The sequence below is a fragment of the Hyla sarda genome, unplaced genomic scaffold, assembly GCF_029499605.1.
Source record: "Hyla sarda isolate aHylSar1 unplaced genomic scaffold, aHylSar1.hap1 scaffold_2276, whole genome shotgun sequence".
NCBI classification, from domain to species: Eukaryota; Metazoa; Chordata; class Amphibia; order Anura; family Hylidae; genus Hyla; species Hyla sarda.
Genome location: NW_026608954.1, coordinates 28219 through 46060, shown reverse-complemented (window position 1 = coordinate 46060; position 17842 = coordinate 28219). Strand labels below are relative to the sequence as shown.

Here is a 17842-nt window from a genome sequence, read left to right as displayed (position 1 = left end):
CTGCACAGGTGTGCTGGCTACTCAAATGATCCAATTAAGGAGGCCATTTAGTCAGCAGCAGCAGAAGTCCTGTGCCTGGACGCTCCAACAGGGGCCAGACACAAGCAGAAGCAGAAGCAGCAGAAGCAGCAGCAGCACCACCTTTTGTTTTTTGGCTGCAGCAGCAGCAAGGCCCACAGGGCTGGCTAGCTGGCTAGCCAGCAAGCAGGTAGCAATGAAAGTAGGAATCTTTCTTTTTAACCCTGTAAGGGGGTGGTGCACTGTACCCGAAGATACTGCCATATCGGGTCAATGCATAGGGCGACGGAAGCAAGCTTCGAAATCGGCCCCCGTTCTCAAAAATCCATTTAATATATGGTCCCCAGATAGGGGACGTATCAGATATTAAACTGATAAGAACAGATACTACACTTGATCTTAGCCAAAAGGCCGAGAAGCGATAACCGTGAAAGGGGCGGGCCCAACAAGGTCCCCTTCATGGGCACTATCACTGCTTGCTGTCAGGGAGGCTGCCAGACAATTTTCCATGCACACTCTGGGCTGGGGGGCAGTCAACCACCAGTACACACAGCAGAACCTAAACCCATACCATTATTGCTAAGCAGCAAGACAGGGGCCCATTGCACTCCCACGGGGCCTTTTTAAATGCAATCCATAACCCGGATTTGCCAGGAACCCTTCTTACTCCTCCTACTTGCATGTGACACTGGGCTTAGGATCTGCATAGGAAACACACACACAAGCACACACCTACCTTTGTTGCCTGCAGATGCCTCCTTGGCTGTCCCCAAACGGTATCAAACCAACACCCACGGGAAGCTGTAAGCATAGAGGACATGCCTGCACCCCATTGGACTTACCTGTGTGGGTTAAATCCGGGTTATTTGACAACCTATGGCGGTGATGGTTCTGCTCAGGCAGAGCAGTGCTGATGCTCCTCATAAAGCTGTCGCTGCTGTGAAGGTTCTAGGTGACATCACAAATCCCTTTGGTTACATACACAACAAAGCTGGGTTGTTGTTGTTTACACTCTGCAAGGCCTGTGGAAGTGAGTGACATCATAGCACTGTAGTTCTGAGGGTTCAAGATGGATGCAACAATCTCCTGTTGCTTCTATGAAGGCCGTAATAGACGACATCACCAAACAGCTCCATAGTCACATACACAGCAAAGGAGAGATGTTGTTTACACCTAGTGATGTCAGTGGTATTGAGTGACATCACAGCACAGTGCTAAGGCTCCTGGGCCTGGACACAGCAGCGGCTGCAATATCTCAACGGAGAATACGTTTATATCTATGTGTGTGTGTGCGCATATATATATATATATATATATATATATATATATATATATATATATATTTCTCCGCCGAAATCACTTTTAAACCCATTTCCACCTTTTTTTCCCTTCTCTTCCTCTTACTTTTTTTTCACGTTTTTTTACGTTTTTCTCCTTTTCGCCTCTTTTCTGGGCGTATTATTCTTCTTTTTCTTCTTTTTTTTCGTCTAATGCATACCCCATCAGTGCAGCAATGCTTATTCAATACCGCCAGCAGATGGAGACACTGGGGGATAATTTTCTAAGGATTTATACTGATTTTTCCTGTCTGAATTTGTCGCACAGAAAGTTGCAGGCCAAATATGTGTGACATTTCTGCGACTTTAGCTTCTAGAGCATTTTTACAACATTATACATAGGTGCTGAATACATAAAAAGCGACTGTTCAGCGACAGACAAGTCGCATCGGCTGAAAGTAGGCCAGAATGTCAGTCCATGTTGGAGCAGGTTTAGATACAGTCTAAAGCATAGATCTCAAAGTCTGTGCACAGAATTTAGCAAGGGCCTCGCACCTTCTGATGCATCAGGTAGGTGCACAATAGCATAGCCTAACCCTCTGTACTTTGGTCTATATTGATGCGGGACATAGACAGCCAGCTGATGACCAATCCATTAGTGCAATGGATGGCTGGAAGCATTTGTCTTTGCCTTTGCAATACCACAGAAGCAATGCATGGTCAATGTACAGCAATGACACACCTGTGTGAACAGCCAGGAGACCCCCCCCCCCCCCCCCCCATGTTATGTTACATAGTTACATAGTTAGTACGGTCGAAAAAAGACATATGTCCATCACGTTCAACCAGGGAATTAAGGGGTAGGGGTGTGGCGCGATATTGGGGAAGGGATGAGATTTTATATTTCTTCATAAGCATTAATCTTATTTTGTCAATTAGGAACATTCAGCACCCACCCGCTATCAAGGCAGCTGCCTATCATGTCATGCCCTACCTGCACAGGTGTGCTGGCTACTCAAATGATCCAATTAAGGAGGCCATTTAGTCAGCAGCAGCAGAAGTCCTGTGCCTGGACGCTCCAACAGGGGCCAGACACAAGCAGAAGCAGAAGCAGCAGAAGCAGCAGCAGCACCACCTTTTGTTTTTTGGCTGCAGCAGCAGCAAGGCCCACAGGGCTGGCTAGCTGGCTAGCCAGCAAGCAGGTAGCAATGAAAGTAGGAATCTTTCTTTTTAACCCTGTAAGGGGGTGGTGCACTGTACCCGAAGATACTGCCATATCGGGTCAATGCATAGGGCGACGGAAGCAAGCTTCGAAATCGGCCCCCGTTCTCAAAAATCCATTTAATATATGGTCCCCAGATAGGGGACGTATCAGATATTAAACTGATAAGAACAGATACTACACTTGATCTTAGCCAAAAGGCCGAGAAGCGATAACCGTGAAAGGGGCGGGCCCAACAAGGTCCCCTTCATGGGCACTATCACTGCTTGCTGTCAGGGAGGCTGCCAGACAATTTTCCATGCACACTCTGGGCTGGGGGGCAGTCAACCACCAGTACACACAGCAGAACCTAAACCCATACCATTATTGCTAAGCAGCAAGACAGGGGCCCATTGCACTCCCACGGGGCCTTTTTAAATGCAATCCATAACCCGGATTTGCCAGGAACCCTTCTTACTCCTCCTACTTGCATGTGACACTGGGCTTAGGATCTGCATAGGAAACACACACACAAGCACACACCTACCTTTGTTGCCTGCAGATGCCTCCTTGGCTGTCCCCAAACGGTATCAAACCAACACCCACGGGAAGCTGTAAGCATAGAGGACATGCCTGCACCCCATTGGACTTACCTGTGTGGGTTAAATCCGGGTTATTTGACAACCTATGGCGGTGATGGTTCTGCTCAGGCAGAGCAGTGCTGATGCTCCTCATAAAGCTGTCGCTGCTGTGAAGGTTCTAGGTGACATCACAAATCCCTTTGGTTACATACACAACAAAGCTGGGTTGTTGTTGTTTACACTCTGCAAGGCCTGTGGAAGTGAGTGACATCATAGCACTGTAGTTCTGAGGGTTCAAGATGGATGCAACAATCTCCTGTTGCTTCTATGAAGGCCGTAATAGACGACATCACCAAACAGCTCCATAGTCACATACACAGCAAAGGAGAGATGTTGTTTACACCTAGTGATGTCAGTGGTATTGAGTGACATCACAGCACAGTGCTAAGGCTCCTGGGCCTGGACACAGCAGCGGCTGCAATATCTCAACGGAGAATACGTTTATATCTATGTGTGTGTGTGCGCATATATATATATATATATATATATATATATATATATATATATATATATATATTTCTCCGCCGAAATCACTTTTAAACCCATTTCCACCTTTTTTTCCCTTCTCTTCCTCTTACTTTTTTTTCACGTTTTTTTACGTTTTTCTCCTTTTCGCCTCTTTTCTGGGCGTATTATTCTTCTTTTTCTTCTTTTTTTTCGTCTAATGCATACCCCATCAGTGCAGCAATGCTTATTCAATACCGCCAGCAGATGGAGACACTGGGGGATAATTTTCTAAGGATTTATACTGATTTTTCCTGTCTGAATTTGTCGCACAGAAAGTTGCAGGCCAAATATGTGTGACATTTCTGCGACTTTAGCTTCTAGAGCATTTTTACAACATTATACATAGGTGCTGAATACATAAAAAGCGACTGTTCAGCGACAGACAAGTCGCATCGGCTGAAAGTAGGCCAGAATGTCAGTCCATGTTGGAGCAGGTTTAGATACAGTCTAAAGCATAGATCTCAAAGTCTGTGCACAGAATTTAGCAAGGGCCTCGCACCTTCTGATGCATCAGGTAGGTGCACAATAGCATAGCCTAACCCTCTGTACTTTGGTCTATATTGATGCGGGACATAGACAGCCAGCTGATGACCAATCCATTAGTGCAATGGATGGCTGGAAGCATTTGTCTTTGCCTTTGCAATACCACAGAAGCAATGCATGGTCAATGTACAGCAATGACACACCTGTGTGAACAGCCAGGAGACCCCCCCCCCCCCCCCCCATGTTATGTTACATAGTTACATAGTTAGTACGGTCGAAAAAAGACATATGTCCATCACGTTCAACCAGGGAATTAAGGGGTAGGGGTGTGGCGCGATATTGGGGAAGGGATGAGATTTTATATTTCTTCATAAGCATTAATCTTATTTTGTCAATTAGGAACATTCAGCACCCACCCGCTATCAAGGCAGCTGCCTATCATGTCATGCCCTACCTGCACAGGTGTGCTGGCTACTCAAATGATCCAATTAAGGAGGCCATTTAGTCAGCAGCAGCAGAAGTCCTGTGCCTGGACGCTCCAACAGGGGCCAGACACAAGCAGAAGCAGAAGCAGCAGAAGCAGCAGCAGCACCACCTTTTGTTTTTTGGCTGCAGCAGCAGCAAGGCCCACAGGGCTGGCTAGCTGGCTAGCCAGCAAGCAGGTAGCAATGAAAGTAGGAATCTTTCTTTTTAACCCTGTAAGGGGGTGGTGCACTGTACCCGAAGATACTGCCATATCGGGTCAATGCATAGGGCGACGGAAGCAAGCTTCGAAATCGGCCCCCGTTCTCAAAAATCCATTTAATATATGGTCCCCAGATAGGGGACGTATCAGATATTAAACTGATAAGAACAGATACTACACTTGATCTTAGCCAAAAGGCCGAGAAGCGATAACCGTGAAAGGGGCGGGCCCAACAAGGTCCCCTTCATGGGCACTATCACTGCTTGCTGTCAGGGAGGCTGCCAGACAATTTTCCATGCACACTCTGGGCTGGGGGGCAGTCAACCACCAGTACACACAGCAGAACCTAAACCCATACCATTATTGCTAAGCAGCAAGACAGGGGCCCATTGCACTCCCACGGGGCCTTTTTAAATGCAATCCATAACCCGGATTTGCCAGGAACCCTTCTTACTCCTCCTACTTGCATGTGACACTGGGCTTAGGATCTGCATAGGAAACACACACACAAGCACACACCTACCTTTGTTGCCTGCAGATGCCTCCTTGGCTGTCCCCAAACGGTATCAAACCAACACCCACGGGAAGCTGTAAGCATAGAGGACATGCCTGCACCCCATTGGACTTACCTGTGTGGGTTAAATCCGGGTTATTTGACAACCTATGGCGGTGATGGTTCTGCTCAGGCAGAGCAGTGCTGATGCTCCTCATAAAGCTGTCGCTGCTGTGAAGGTTCTAGGTGACATCACAAATCCCTATGGTTACATACACAACAAAGCTGGGTTGTTGTTGTTTACACTCTGCAAGGCCTGTGGAAGTGAGTGACATCATAGCACTGTAGTTCTGAGGGTTCAAGATGGATGCAACAATCTCCTGTTGCTTCTATGAAGGCCGTAATAGACGACATCACCAAACAGCTCCATAGTCACATACACAGCAAAGGAGAGATGTTGTTTACACCTAGTGATGTCAGTGGTATTGAGTGACATCACAGCACAGTGCTAAGGCTCCTGGGCCTGGACACAGCAGCGGCTGCAATATCTCAACGGAGAATACGTTTATATCTATGTGTGTGTGTGCGCATATATATATATATATATATATATATATATTTCTCCGCCGAAATCACTTTTAAACCCATTTCCACCTTTTTTTCCCTTCTCTTCCTCTTACTTTTTTTTCACGTTTTTTTACGTTTTTCTCCTTTTCGCCTCTTTTCTGGGCGTATTATTCTTCTTTTTCTTCTTTTTTTTCGTCTAATGCATACCCCATCAGTGCAGCAATGCTTATTCAATACCGCCAGCAGATGGAGACACTGGGGGATAATTTTCTAAGGATTTATACTGATTTTTCCTGTCTGAATTTGTCGCACAGAAAGTTGCAGGCCAAATATGTGTGACATTTCTGCGACTTTAGCTTCTAGAGCATTTTTACAACATTATACATAGGTGCTGAATACATAAAAAGCGACTGTTCAGCGACAGACAAGTCGCATCGGCTGAAAGTAGGCCAGAATGTCAGTCCATGTTGGAGCAGGTTTAGATACAGTCTAAAGCATAGATCTCAAAGTCTGTGCACAGAATTTAGCAAGGGCCTCGCACCTTCTGATGCATCAGGTAGGTGCACAATAGCATAGCCTAACCCTCTGTACTTTGGTCTATATTGATGCGGGACATAGACAGCCAGCTGATGACCAATCCATTAGTGCAATGGATGGCTGGAAGCATTTGTCTTTGCCTTTGCAATACCACAGAAGCAATGCATGGTCAATGTACAGCAATGACACACCTGTGTGAACAGCCAGGAGACCCCCCCCCCCCCCCCCCCCCATGTTATGTTACATAGTTACATAGTTAGTACGGTCGAAAAAAGACATATGTCCATCACGTTCAACCAGGGAATTAAGGGGTAGGGGTGTGGCGCGATATTGGGGAAGGGATGAGATTTTATATTTCTTCATAAGCATTAATCTTATTTTGTCAATTAGGAACATTCAGCACCCACCCGCTATCAAGGCAGCTGCCTATCATGTCATGCCCTACCTGCACAGGTGTGCTGGCTACTCAAATGATCCAATTAAGGAGGCCATTTAGTCAGCAGCAGCAGAAGTCCTGTGCCTGGACGCTCCAACAGGGGCCAGACACAAGCAGAAGCAGAAGCAGCAGAAGCAGCAGCAGCACCACCTTTTGTTTTTTGGCTGCAGCAGCAGCAAGGCCCACAGGGCTGGCTAGCTGGCTAGCCAGCAAGCAGGTAGCAATGAAAGTAGGAATCTTTCTTTTTAACCCTGTAAGGGGGTGGTGCACTGTACCCGAAGATACTGCCATATCGGGTCAATGCATAGGGCGACGGAAGCAAGCTTCGAAATCGGCCCCCGTTCTCAAAAATCCATTTAATATATGGTCCCCAGATAGGGGACGTATCAGATATTAAACTGATAAGAACAGATACTACTTTTTCTTTATCTAAAGCCGAGGAACGTGCTTTCGATTCACCCAAAGTGCAAGAAAAAGTGCAAACGTGTTACACTAAAAAAAACGTGCACAAAGGATGCGGTCTATCGCAAGCCCTTCTCCGATAGGAGAGAGGCCCCCCAACAAACCTTACCCTTCGCCTCCGGACCAAAAGGTACCTGCGAGGTTCCAGGTTCGATGTCCCTTTTCGCCGAAGCTACTAGGAGACCACAAATGCTCCCGGCATCCCCCTTGGCGTTAGCCAAGGTATCTGCCCGCAGAGCCGATTACGGTAGGTACCCTGCGAAGCAGGAGTACCCGGGGTGTTTGCAGGGAGGTGCGGAACCTAATGGCCACACACACCTCCCCTAGACCGCCAGGAGGGACACCCAGAAGGGCTACCGCATCCTGACAAATCCTGTGAACACACAACACGCAAAAAGTGACACAGTGAGACAAAAAATAAATAAATAAGTGAATGTGTGCAGATATACTGCCCGGACATCCGGCCGGATCTATAAAAATTTCTCTGATCCTAGCCAGAAGGCCGGGAATCAAGAGGTGAGTGCCACAAGGTGAAGAGATTATGGTGCCCGTGCTTCAACTCAGTGAGCCTATTCTCCCAGTGAGTTTCGGCACCTCGGGGTCACCACTCCCCGAGGCACAAAAGTACCTCGGCTCTAGACCCTCTCAGCCTCATGGCGAGACCCGGAGGGAACAGGTCACATCGGGGCAGCCGTCGAGCTGATTCCTCAGAACCAGCCCCGGAAAGCCCTGGTACACCTGCATCCTCCATGCAGCACCCATCCCCACCAGCATGAAAACTGATAAGAACAGATACTACACTTGATCTTAGCCAAAAGGCCGAGAAGCGATAACCGTGAAAGGGGCGGGCCCAACAAGGTCCCCTTCATGGGCACTATCACTGCTTGCTGTCAGGGAGGCTGCCAGACAATTTTCCATGCACACTCTGGGCTGGGGGGCAGTCAACCACCAGTACACACAGCAGAACCTAAACCCATACCATTATTGCTAAGCAGCAAGACAGGGGCCCATTGCACTCCCACGGGGCCTTTTTAAATGCAATCCATAACCCGGATTTGCCAGGAACCCTTCTTACTCCTCCTACTTGCATGTGACACTGGGCTTAGGATCTGCATAGGAAACACACACACAAGCACACACCTACCTTTGTTGCCTGCAGATGCCTCCTTGGCTGTCCCCAAACGGTATCAAACCAACACCCACGGGAAGCTGTAAGCATAGAGGACATGCCTGCACCCCATTGGACTTACCTGTGTGGGTTAAATCCGGGTTATTTGACAACCTATGGCGGTGATGGTTCTGCTCAGGCAGAGCAGTGCTGATGCTCCTCATAAAGCTGTCGCTGCTGTGAAGGTTCTAGGTGACATCACAAATCCCTTTGGTTACATACACAACAAAGCTGGGTTGTTGTTGTTTACACTCTGCAAGGCCTGTGGAAGTGAGTGACATCATAGCACTGTAGTTCTGAGGGTTCAAGATGGATGCAACAATCTCCTGTTGCTTCTATGAAGGCCGTAATAGACGACATCACCAAACAGCTCCATAGTCACATACACAGCAAAGGAGAGATGTTGTTTACACCTAGTGATGTCAGTGGTATTGAGTGACATCACAGCACAGTGCTAAGGCTCCTGGGCCTGGACACAGCAGCGGCTGCAATATCTCAACGGAGAATACGTTTATATCTATGTGTGTGTGTGCGCATATATATATATATATATATATATATATATATATATATATATATATCTCCGCCGAAATCACTTTTAAACCCATTTCCACCTTTTTTTCCCTTCTCTTCCTCTTACTTTTTTTTCACGTTTTTTTACGTTTTTCTCCTTTTCGCCTCTTTTCTGGGCGTATTATTCTTCTTTTTCTTCTTTTTTTTCGTCTAATGCATACCCCATCAGTGCAGCAATGCTTATTCAATACCGCCAGCAGATGGAGACACTGGGGGATAATTTTCTAAGGATTTATACTGATTTTTCCTGTCTGAATTTGTCGCACAGAAAGTTGCAGGCCAAATATGTGTGACATTTCTGCGACTTTAGCTTCTAGAGCATTTTTACAACATTATACATAGGTGCTGAATACATAAAAAGCGACTGTTCAGCGACAGACAAGTCGCATCGGCTGAAAGTAGGCCAGAATGTCAGTCCATGTTGGAGCAGGTTTAGATACAGTCTAAAGCATAGATCTCAAAGTCTGTGCACAGAATTTAGCAAGGGCCTCGCACCTTCTGATGCATCAGGTAGGTGCACAATAGCATAGCCTAACCCTCTGTACTTTGGTCTATATTGATGCGGGACATAGACAGCCAGCTGATGACCAATCCATTAGTGCAATGGATGGCTGGAAGCATTTGTCTTTGCCTTTGCAATACCACAGAAGCAATGCATGGTCAATGTACAGCAATGACACACCTGTGTGAACAGCCAGGAGACCCCCCCCCCCCCCCCCCATGTTATGTTACATAGTTACATAGTTAGTACGGTCGAAAAAAGACATATGTCCATCACGTTCAACCAGGGAATTAAGGGGTAGGGGTGTGGCGCGATATTGGGGAAGGGATGAGATTTTATATTTCTTCATAAGCATTAATCTTATTTTGTCAATTAGGAACATTCAGCACCCACCCGCTATCAAGGCAGCTGCCTATCATGTCATGCCCTACCTGCGCACAGGTGTGCTGGCTACTCAAATGATCCAATTAAGGAGGCCATTTAGTCAGCAGCAGCAGAAGTCCTGTGCCTGGACGCTCCAACAGGGGCCAGACACAAGCAGAAGCAGAAGCAGCAGAAGCAGCAGCAGCACCACCTTTTGTTTTTTGGCTGCAGCAGCAGCAAGGCCCACAGGGCTGGCTAGCTGGCTAGCCAGCAAGCAGGTAGCAATGAAAGTAGGAATCTTTCTTTTTAACCCTGTAAGGGGGTGGTGCACTGTACCCGAAGATACTGCCATATCGGGTCAATGCATAGGGCGACGGAAGCAAGCTTCGAAATCGGCCCCCGTTCTCAAAAATCCATTTAATATATGGTCCCCAGATAGGGGACGTATCAGATATTAAACTGATAAGAACAGATACTACACTTGATCTTAGCCAAAAGGCCGAGAAGCGATAACCGTGAAAGGGGCGGGCCCAACAAGGTCCCCTTCATGGGCACTATCACTGCTTGCTGTCAGGGAGGCTGCCAGACAATTTTCCATGCACACTCTGGGCTGGGGGGCAGTCAACCACCAGTACACACAGCAGAACCTAAACCCATACCATTATTGCTAAGCAGCAAGACAGGGGCCCATTGCACTCCCACGGGGCCTTTTTAAATGCAATCCATAACCCGGATTTGCCAGGAACCCTTCTTACTCCTCCTACTTGCATGTGACACTGGGCTTAGGATCTGCATAGGAAACACACACACAAGCACACACCTACCTTTGTTGCCTGCAGATGCCTCCTTGGCTGTCCCCAAACGGTATCAAACCAACACCCACGGGAAGCTGTAAGCATAGAGGACATGCCTGCACCCCATTGGACTTACCTGTGTGGGTTAAATCCGGGTTATTTGACAACCTATGGCGGTGATGGTTCTGCTCAGGCAGAGCAGTGCTGATGCTCCTCATAAAGCTGTCGCTGCTGTGAAGGTTCTAGGTGACATCACAAATCCCTTTGGTTACATACACAACAAAGCTGGGTTGTTGTTGTTTACACTCTGCAAGGCCTGTGGAAGTGAGTGACATCATAGCACTGTAGTTCTGAGGGTTCAAGATGGATGCAACAATCTCCTGTTGCTTCTATGAAGGCCGTAATAGACGACATCACCAAACAGCTCCATAGTCACATACACAGCAAAGGAGAGATGTTGTTTACACCTAGTGATGTCAGTGGTATTGAGTGACATCACAGCACAGTGCTAAGGCTCCTGGGCCTGGACACAGCAGCGGCTGCAATATCTCAACGGAGAATACGTTTATATCTATGTGTGTGTGTGCGCATATATATATATATATATATATATATATATATATATATATATATATATATATATATATATACTCCGCCGAAATCACTTTTAAACCCATTTCCACCTTTTTTTCCCTTCTCTTCCTCTTACTTTTTTTTCACGTTTTTTTACGTTTTTCTCCTTTTCGCCTCTTTTCTGGGCGTATTATTCTTCTTTTTCTTCTTTTTTTTCATCTAATGCATACCCCATCAGTGCAGCAATGCTTATTCAATACCGCCAGCAGATGGAGACACTGGGGGATAATTTTCTAAGGATTTATACTGATTTTTCCTGTCTGAATTTGTCGCACAGAAAGTTGCAGGCCAAATATGTGTGACATTTCTGCGACTTTAGCTTCTAGAGCATTTTTACAACATTATACATAGGTGCTGAATACATAAAAAGCGACTGTTCAGCGACAGACAAGTCGCATCGGCTGAAAGTAGGCCAGAATGTCAGTCCATGTTGGAGCAGGTTTAGATACAGTCTAAAGCATAGATCTCAAAGTCTGTGCACAGAATTTAGCAAGGGCCTCGCACCTTCTGATGCATCAGGTAGGTGCACAATAGCATAGCCTAACCCTCTGTACTTTGGTCTATATTGATGCGGGACATAGACAGCCAGCTGATGACCAATCCATTAGTGCAATGGATGGCTGGAAGCATTTGTCTTTGCCTTTGCAATACCACAGAAGCAATGCATGGTCAATGTACAGCAATGACACACCTGTGTGAACAGCCAGGAGACCCCCCCCCCCCCCCCCCCCATGTTATGTTACATAGTTACATAGTTAGTACGGTCGAAAAAAGACATATGTCCATCACGTTCAACCAGGGAATTAAGGGGTAGGGGTGTGGCGCGATATTGGGGAAGGGATGAGATTTTATATTTCTTCATAAGCATTAATCTTATTTTGTCAATTAGGAACATTCAGCACCCACCCGCTATCAAGGCAGCTGCCTATCATGTCATGCCCTACCTGCACAGGTGTGCTGGCTACTCAAATGATCCAATTAAGGAGGCCATTTAGTCAGCAGCAGCAGAAGTCCTGTGCCTGGACGCTCCAACAGGGGCCAGACACAAGCAGAAGCAGAAGCAGCAGAAGCAGCAGCAGCACCACCTTTTGTTTTTTGGCTGCAGCAGCAGCAAGGCCCACAGGGCTGGCTAGCTGGCTAGCCAGCAAGCAGGTAGCAATGAAAGTAGGAATCTTTCTTTTTAACCCTGTAAGGGGGTGGTGCACTGTACCCGAAGATACTGCCATATCGGGTCAATGCATAGGGCGACGGAAGCAAGCTTCGAAATCGGCCCCCGTTCTCAAAAATCCATTTAATATATGGTCCCCAGATAGGGGACGTATCAGATATTAAACTGATAAGAACAGATACTACACTTGATCTTAGCCAAAAGGCCGAGAAGCGATAACCGTGAAAGGGGCGGGCCCAACAAGGTCCCCTTCATGGGCACTATCACTGCTTGCTGTCAGGGAGGCTGCCAGACAATTTTCCATGCACACTCTGGGCTGGGGGGCAGTCAACCACCAGTACACACAGCAGAACCTAAACCCATACCATTATTGCTAAGCAGCAAGACAGGGGCCCATTGCACTCCCACGGGGCCTTTTTAAATGCAATCCATAACCCGGATTTGCCAGGAACCCTTCTTACTCCTCCTACTTGCATGTGACACTGGGCTTAGGATCTGCATAGGAAACACACACACAAGCACACACCTACCTTTGTTGCCTGCAGATGCCTCCTTGGCTGTCCCCAAACGGTATCAAACCAACACCCACGGGAAGCTGTAAGCATAGAGGACATGCCTGCACCCCATTGGACTTACCTGTGTGGGTTAAATCCGGGTTATTTGACAACCTATGGCGGTGATGGTTCTGCTCAGGCAGAGCAGTGCTGATGCTCCTCATAAAGCTGTCGCTGCTGTGAAGGTTCTAGGTGACATCACAAATCCCTTTGGTTACATACACAACAAAGCTGGGTTGTTGTTGTTTACACTCTGCAAGGCCTGTGGAAGTGAGTGACATCATAGCACTGTAGTTCTGAGGGTTCAAGATGGATGCAACAATCTCCTGTTGCTTCTATGCAGGCCGTAATAGACGACATCACCAAACAGCTCCATAGTCACATACACAGCAAAGGAAAGATGTTGTTTACACCTAGTGATGTCAGTGGTATTGAGTGACATCACAGCACAGTGCTAAGGCTCCTGGGCCTGGACACAGCAGCGGCTGCAATATCTCAACGGAGAATACGTTTATATCTATGTGTGTGTGTGCGCATATATATATATATATATATATATATATATATATATATATATATTTCTCCGCCGAAATCACTTTTAAACCCATTTCCACCTTTTTTTCCCTTCTCTTCCTCTTACTTTTTTTTCACGTTTTTTTACGTTTTTCTCCTTTTCGCCTCTTTTCTGGGCGTATTATTCTTCTTTTTCTTCTTTTTTTTCGTCTAATGCATACCCCATCAGTGCAGCAATGCTTATTCAATACCGCCAGCAGATGGAGACACTGGGGGATAATTTTCTAAGGATTTATACTGATTTTTCCTGTCTGAATTTGTCGCACAGAAAGTTGCAGGCCAAATATGTGTGACATTTCTGCGACTTTAGCTTCTAGAGCATTTTTACAACATTATACATAGGTGCTGAATACATAAAAAGCGACTGTTCAGCGACAGACAAGTCGCATCGGCTGAAAGTAGGCCAGAATGTCAGTCCATGTTGGAGCAGGTTTAGATACAGTCTAAAGCATAGATCTCAAAGTCTGTGCACAGAATTTAGCAAGGGCCTCGCACCTTCTGATGCATCAGGTAGGTGCACAATAGCATAGCCTAACCCTCTGTACTTTGGTCTATATTGATGCGGGACATAGACAGCCAGCTGATGACCAATCCATTAGTGCAATGGATGGCTGGAAGCATTTGTCTTTGCCTTTGCAATACCACAGAAGCAATGCATGGTCAATGTACAGCAATGACACACCTGTGTGAACAGCCAGGAGACCCCCCCCCCCCCCCCCCATGTTATGTTACATAGTTACATAGTTAGTACGGTCGAAAAAAGACATATGTCCATCACGTTCAACCAGGGAATTAAGGGGTAGGGGTGTGGCGCGATATTGGGGAAGGGATGAGATTTTATATTTCTTCATAAGCATTAATCTTATTTTGTCAATTAGGAACATTCAGCACCCACCCGCTATCAAGGCAGCTGCCTATCATGTCATGCCCTACCTGCACAGGTGTGCTGGCTACTCAAATGATCCAATTAAGGAGGCCATTTAGTCAGCAGCAGCAGAAGTCCTGTGCCTGGACGCTCCAACAGGGGCCAGACACAAGCAGAAGCAGAAGCAGCAGAAGCAGCAGCAGCACCACCTTTTGTTTTTTGGCTGCAGCAGCAGCAAGGCCCACAGGGCTGGCTAGCTGGCTAGCCAGCAAGCAGGTAGCAATGAAAGTAGGAATCTTTCTTTTTAACCCTGTAAGGGGGTGGTGCACTGTACCCGAAGATACTGCCATATCGGGTCAATGCATAGGGCGACGGAAGCAAGCTTCGAAATCGGCCCCCGTTCTCAAAAATCCATTTAATATATGGTCCCCAGATAGGGGACGTATCAGATATTAAACTGATAAGAACAGATTTTTTTTTTTTTTTTTTTTTTTTTTATCTAAAGCCGAGGAACGTGCTTTCGATTCACCCAAAGTGCAAGAAAAAGTGCAAACGTGTTACACAAAAAAAACGTGCACAAAGGATGCGGTCTATCGCAAGCCCTTCTCCGATAGGAGAGAGGCCCCCCAACAAACCTTACCCTTCGCCTCCGGACCAAAAGGTACCTGCGAGGTTCCAGGTTCGATGTCCCTTTTCGCCGAAGCTACTAGGGGACCACAAATGCTCCCGGCATCCCCCTTGGCGTTAGCCAAGGTATCTGCCCGCAGAGCCGATTACGGTAGGTACCCTGCCAAAGCAGGAGTACCCGGGGTGTTTGCAGGGAGGTGCGGAACCTAATGGCCACACACACCTCCCCTAGACCGCCAGGAGGGACACCCAGAAGGGCTACCGCACCCTGACCAATCCTGTGAACACACAACACGCAAAAAGTGACACAGTGAGACAAAAAAGAAATAAATAAGTGAATGTGTGCAGATATACTGCCCGGACATCCGGCCGGATCTATAAAAATTTCTCTGATCCTAGCCAGAAGGCCGGGAATCAAGAGGTGAGTGCCACAAGGTGAAGAGATTATGGTGCCCGTGCTTCAACTCAGTGAGTCTATCCTCCCAGTGAGTTTCGGCACCTCGGGGTCACCACTCCCCGAGGCACAAAAGTACCTCGGCTCTAGACCCTCTCAGCCTCATGGCGAGACCCGGAGGGAACAGGTCACATCAGGGCAGCCGTCGAGCTGATTCCTCAGAACCAGCCCCGGAAAGCCCTGGTACACCTGCATCCTCCATGCAGCACCCATCCCCACCAGCCCCATACCGGCGTTACTGTCCACCGGCATGAAAACTGATAAGAACAGATACTACACTTGATCTTAGCCAAAAGGCCGAGAAGCGATAACCGTGAAAGGGGCGGGCCCAACAAGGTCCCCTTCATGGGCACTATCACTGCTTGCTGTCAGGGAGGCTGCCAGACAATTTTCCATGCACACTCTGGGCTGGGGGGCAGTCAACCACCAGTACACACAGCAGAACCTAAACCCATACCATTATTGCTAAGCAGCAAGACAGGGGCCCATTGCACTCCCACGGGGCCTTTTTAAATGCAATCCATAACCCGGATTTGCCAGGAACCCTTCTTACTCCTCCTACTTGCATGTGACACTGGGCTTAGGATCTGCATAGGAAACACACACACAAGCACACACCTACCTTTGTTGCCTGCAGATGCCTCCTTGGCTGTCCCCAAACGGTATCAAACCAACACCCACGGGAAGCTGTAAGCATAGAGGACATGCCTGCACCCCATTGGACTTACCTGTGTGGGTTAAATCCGGGTTATTTGACAACCTATGGCGGTGATGGTTCTGCTCAGGCAGAGCAGTGCTGATGCTCCTCATAAAGCTGTCGCTGCTGTGAAGGTTCTAGGTGACATCACAAATCCCTTTGGTTACATACACAACAAAGCTGGGTTGTTGTTGTTTACACTCTGCAAGGCCTGTGGAAGTGAGTGACATCATAGCACTGTAGTTCTGAGGGTTCTAGATGGATGCAACAATCTCCTGTTGCTTCTATGAAGGCCATAATAGACGACATCACCAAACAGCTCCATAGTCACATACACAGCAAAGGAGAGATGTTGTTTACACCTAGTGATGTCAGTGGTATTGAGTGACATCACAGCACAGTGCTAAGGCTCCTGGGCCTGGACACAGCAGCGGCTGCAATATCTCAACGGAGAATACGTTTATATATATGTGTGTGTGTGCGCGTATATATATATATATATATATATATATATATATATATTTCTCCGCCGAAATCACTTTTAAACCCATTTCCACCTTTTTTTCCCTTCTCTTCCTCTTACTTTTTTTTTCACGTTTTTTTACGTTTTTCTCCTTTTCGCCTCTTTTCTGGGCGTATTATTCTTCTTTTTCTTCTTTTTTTTCGTCTAATGCATACCCCATCAGTGCAGCAATGCTTATTCAATACCGCCAGCAGATGGAGACACTGGGGGATAATTTTCTAAGGATTTATACTGATTTTTCCTGTCTGAATTTGTCGCACAGAAAGTTGCAGGCCAAATATGTGTGACATTTCTGCGACTTTAGCTTCTAGAGCATTTTTACAACATTATACATAGGTGCTGAATACATAAAAAGCGACTGTTCAGCGACAGACAAGTCGCATCGGCTGAAAGTAGGCCAGAATGTCAGTCCATGTTGGAGCAGGTTTAGATACAGTCTAAAGTATAGATCTCAAAGTCTGTGCACAGAATTTAGCAAGGGCCTCGCACCTTCTGATGCATCAGGTAGGTGCACAATAGCATAGCCTAACCCTCTGTACTTTGGTCTATATTGATGCGGGACATAGACAGCCAGCTGATGACCAATCCATTAGTGCAATGGATGGCTGGAAGCATTTGTCTTTGCCTTTGCAATACCACAGAAGCAATGCATGGTCAATGTACAGCAATGACACACCTGTGTGAACAGCCAGGAGACCCCCCCCCCCCCCCCATGTTATGTTACATAGTTACATAGTTAGTACGGTCGAAAAAAGACATATGTCCATCAAGTTCAACCAGGGAATTAAGGGGTAGGGGTGTGGCGCGATATTGGGGAAGGGATGAGATTTTATATTTCTTCATAAGCATTAATCTTATTTTGTCAATTAGGAACATTCAGCACCCACCCGCTATCAAGGCAGCTGCCTATCATGTCATGCCCTACCTGCACAGGTGTGCTGGCTACTCAAATGATCCAATTAAGGAGGCCATTTAGTCAGCAGCAGCAGAAGTCCTGTGCCTGGACGCTCCAACAGCGGCCAGACACAAGCAGAAGCAGCA

The 17842-nt window shown here is 47.0% G+C and overlaps 8 non-coding genes and 1 pseudogene across 8 annotated transcripts; all 9 read right to left on the bottom strand.

Moving 5' to 3' along the window:
• Positions 1–250: 250 nt before the first annotated feature.
• LOC130321536 (U2 spliceosomal RNA) lies at positions 251–441 on the bottom strand. The gene has a single exon (XR_008867245.1). It is a non-coding gene; the product is annotated as a U2 spliceosomal RNA (small nuclear RNA).
• A 2098-nt stretch (positions 442–2539) lies between these two features.
• Positions 2540–2730, bottom strand: LOC130321535 (U2 spliceosomal RNA). Its single transcript, XR_008867244.1, has one exon. It is a non-coding gene; the product is annotated as a U2 spliceosomal RNA (small nuclear RNA).
• A 2101-nt stretch (positions 2731–4831) lies between these two features.
• LOC130321534 (U2 spliceosomal RNA) lies at positions 4832–5022 on the bottom strand. The gene has a single exon (XR_008867243.1). It is a non-coding gene; the product is annotated as a U2 spliceosomal RNA (small nuclear RNA).
• A 2082-nt stretch (positions 5023–7104) lies between these two features.
• On the bottom strand, positions 7105–7292 carry LOC130321539 (U2 spliceosomal RNA). The gene has a single exon (XR_008867247.1). It is a non-coding gene; the product is annotated as a U2 spliceosomal RNA (small nuclear RNA).
• Positions 7293–7978: 686 nt separating this feature from the next.
• LOC130321543 (U2 spliceosomal RNA) lies at positions 7979–8138 on the bottom strand (annotated as a pseudogene).
• Positions 8139–10233: 2095 nt separating this feature from the next.
• Positions 10234–10424, bottom strand: LOC130321533 (U2 spliceosomal RNA). Its single transcript, XR_008867242.1, has one exon. It is a non-coding gene; the product is annotated as a U2 spliceosomal RNA (small nuclear RNA).
• A 2110-nt stretch (positions 10425–12534) lies between these two features.
• On the bottom strand, positions 12535–12725 carry LOC130321532 (U2 spliceosomal RNA). The gene has a single exon (XR_008867241.1). It is a non-coding gene; the product is annotated as a U2 spliceosomal RNA (small nuclear RNA).
• A 2093-nt stretch (positions 12726–14818) lies between these two features.
• LOC130321542 (U2 spliceosomal RNA) lies at positions 14819–15010 on the bottom strand. The gene has a single exon (XR_008867250.1). It is a non-coding gene; the product is annotated as a U2 spliceosomal RNA (small nuclear RNA).
• A 693-nt stretch (positions 15011–15703) lies between these two features.
• Positions 15704–15890, bottom strand: LOC130321544 (U2 spliceosomal RNA). The gene has a single exon (XR_008867251.1). It is a non-coding gene; the product is annotated as a U2 spliceosomal RNA (small nuclear RNA).
• Between the last annotated feature and the right edge of the window lie 1952 nt (positions 15891–17842).